The following is a 3606-nucleotide window of genomic DNA, read 5'->3' on the forward strand; positions in this document are numbered from 1 at the left end:
TATGTTTTTCACTTTGTTAAAACTTCTTCATATTTTTATAAAGTACAGCAGCTCCAACCAAATAAACATGCTCTCACAATCAATAAATGCTAAATCGGTACAATAAACAATTAGGAACATCACTTTTTACTCATCAACAGTTTTAAACAGTTAATATAAGCTCTATGTTTGTCTTTAAAATTTTAAGTAGCACATTAAGGGTAACGGGTCACTTTTGCACGAGTGTCATTTTCGCACGAGGGAACTTTTTTGCACGCAGGGTCACTTGTGCAAGCGTCACTTTTGCACAAAGTGCGCATATAAAGAGGTACGTACCCTTGTTAGTTACGCTTTAAGTACGCACTAAATATGGAAAATAAACAAAACAGAAACAACTTTATCGAAACAACGCTTTTAAATACCAGCTTAATAAAGTTTTGTTTTATAAAACATCAATTGTTTCATTTTATGACATGTAGTTTTAAGTACTTCTCACAGAATACATGTTTGCCTTTTGGTTTTATACACAAAAAAAAAGCTAGTCATGGTAGATAAAAGCATTAAGTTGCCGTGTTTTACTATTTGTTAAGTATACATTTAAAACTGCAGCTTAAAAAAACGACTACCTACCATAAAAAAAAAAAATTCAAATTACTAAAAACTAATTAAAAAATTAAGTTCAGTAATAAACTTGATTTCAAATGGTAGTTAAGTTTTAGTTTTATTTAATGTATAAACTTTGTTAGCTTACTCTATAACTTTATTATATTAATTCAACTCTTTAAAAGCAATAAGATATAAGCCATTTTTAAAAATACAAGAAATATTTAGATAAAAGTTGTAAAAGTTTTTTAGTAAAAAACAATTATAAAAATTTGTAGTTTTTTTTTGATTGGTAATTTTTGTATATGTTAAAAAAAATGCAAGTAATAAACAAAATAAAAGAATAATTGAATTATAAATATGAATGCAAATTTCTTATAAAAAACAAATTACTATGCTTAACATAAATTTTAAGTCATCAGAATTTAATTATTTTAGCACGAAGTTGTATAGTTTATTGAACGACAAAAAGCGCTTAAAATATTTAGTCCTAGGACATAGTGCACAAAGAACCTTTCGGTTGTCGAGTCGCACACTACGGATACCTTTTAAAGTCTTGTCCAGGACTAAGACCTCTTAACATGGTCAAACCAACAATAATACTTTATGGATGGTTAAAACTTAGTATTTTTTTCTGCCATCTGACATTTAAATAACACGATATAAAAATCACAGCTAAAATATGGTTGAAGGACTTGTATATAGAATTCTTTTTAGGTTACTGAGCTAAATACCTTTTGCTTATTTCAAATATTAAACTTAAACCCAAAATAAATTTACTTAAATCATTAAAGGTCATTAATCTAAAATAAAAGTTCCAAAGAAACAAAATAAGACTTATTAACTGGCTATATATTCTAAAATATAGATAACACCGTAAAATTAAAAATCTTTGAGCTTCAAGAAACAAAAAAGTTCTTTTTGATAGTTTTTTAATTACTTAGATTTTACAAACGTAAGTGTTCATCCATCATACAAACTCAACTTTAACGAGATAAACTATTTAAACAAGTTTAGAAATTAATAATAATCTGATTAAAATATGAGTTATTTTGTAACAAGAAAACACATTTAACATATTTAAAAAACTATCAACTTTATATGTTAACAGTGATTTTTGTTGATGGTACTCAACTTTCCTTAGTTAAGTACTCAAATTTCTTTAATAAGTTATATTAAGGACTTTTTAAATTTAATTAAACAAAATAAATATATTCAATGATTTTTTTATTTTTATTCTATGATATAGTAGTGATAAGTGTATTTACAACTATTAGACTGGGCAAATATATTTTGTTGAAATTAAACACTCAGTAGGGAATAACCTTGGGTGTTAAGTATCAGTTCCAAAACAAAATAAAGACATGAAATCTGTTTATACATTATTTGTTATTTTAGTAAAATACCTCTGAGATCAACATGGAACTTTTTAAGATAGTCACGGTCATTTAAGTTATAATATTCCCCAGTTTATTACCCTGAAAAAATAGATATTTTTGTTTATATTTTTATCAAACCTTAGTCAAACATTTTTTGTTAAGTAGTTTTGTACTTTAGTTAGCACTTTGAATTAAGAAGTTACATGTAATTTCAAAATTAACATATGAAAAGACTCGGTTCGTATTCAAAAAAGGTTACATATTTAAAGTTATTAAATGTATTCTGTTTACAAATTAAAATTGTCTAAAGGATTTAATATTTAAACCATTATTATTTTTTGTTGTATCCTTTACAAATATGACGTCTATTTTAACAACAGCCTTTTAGCTAGTAGGTCAAATATTTTTTTTTTTAGTTAGACGTAATGATATTTTTTTAGTTATACTTCAAATAAATTACTATCAATATTCTTAATTTATGTAGATACATGTTTGTAATACTCACTAACATTTTTTACACAATTTAAAAAATAGTTATGTTGTTATAATGCTATCATATAAGTTTGGTCATACTACTTCGAAATAATATGTAGAAATCTTAATGTTAACTTGAGCTTGTTTTACGGCATAAACAAGTCCGGCCTATGGTCTGTTACACTTTAGCCGATGTTTTCTTTGAGCGTAAAAATGTTTATATAGAAGTTGTAGCTATTATTTATCTAATGATTGAAAATATTTCAAAATTTTTATCTTATCTACAAGAAGTTTTTACATAAAAGTATCGAGCCTAATTTGGTGTTTATTTTTTTATCAGCCAGTTTTTATTCATATACACTAAGGTTTTTCAAACTTTTTTTTTAATAAGGTACCCTTGAGGAAATAATGGCCCCTTTTAATAACATTTCTCAAAAAATTAAACTAAAACATTTTTTTTGTTCTTCATCATGAACTCCAGAATATCTAATATAAGTTTCAAAACTGGCCTTAAACACGACTATGACCTTTTTTGCTCTTCATCACAAATTCCAGAACATCTAGAGTAAGTTTTAAATTACAGTCCCCAGGGGACAATATGACCACTTGGGAAACCATACCCTTTTCTGTGTCATTTTTTTTGTACATTTTATGTTGGTATATATGTTTTTTGTAATATATTCTTAAATTAACTAATTTATTGCTAGTCAAAAACAATGTTGCAAAATTATTTCTGATATGTAAACTTTTCATTTTAAATTAAGTTATTTATACATTAAATGAAAACTTGGTTTTCCTAACATTAATTTTAAGCTAAAGTTTTGAGCTGCCGTATATAAACGAAATTTTGAGTTTGCGTGGTTACTATAAAACTAAAAATACTGTCTATAATTTATTGATATTTTTCATTTTAACTGATCACTTATCAACTGTGTAAATTAGTACACTCATTTTTTATAGCCAATTTTGTAACAAAGTATATTTTATTACTAAAGAACTGAAAAATATACATTGAAATCTTAAACACTTTTCATAAACAAAGAATATATATTATATTGCTAATTTAGCCTACTAACTCAGATTTATGTTTTCATGTATATATTACTCACTGCTTTGTCAAAGAAACTGTGGTTATAATAAATCAACCCAGCACTTTTATAACTTACACATT

This window comes from Thalia democratica, chromosome 8 (assembly GCF_965202585.1).
Source record: "Thalia democratica chromosome 8, ktThaDemo2.hap1.1, whole genome shotgun sequence".
Taxonomy (NCBI): domain Eukaryota; kingdom Metazoa; phylum Chordata; class Thaliacea; order Salpida; family Salpidae; genus Thalia; species Thalia democratica.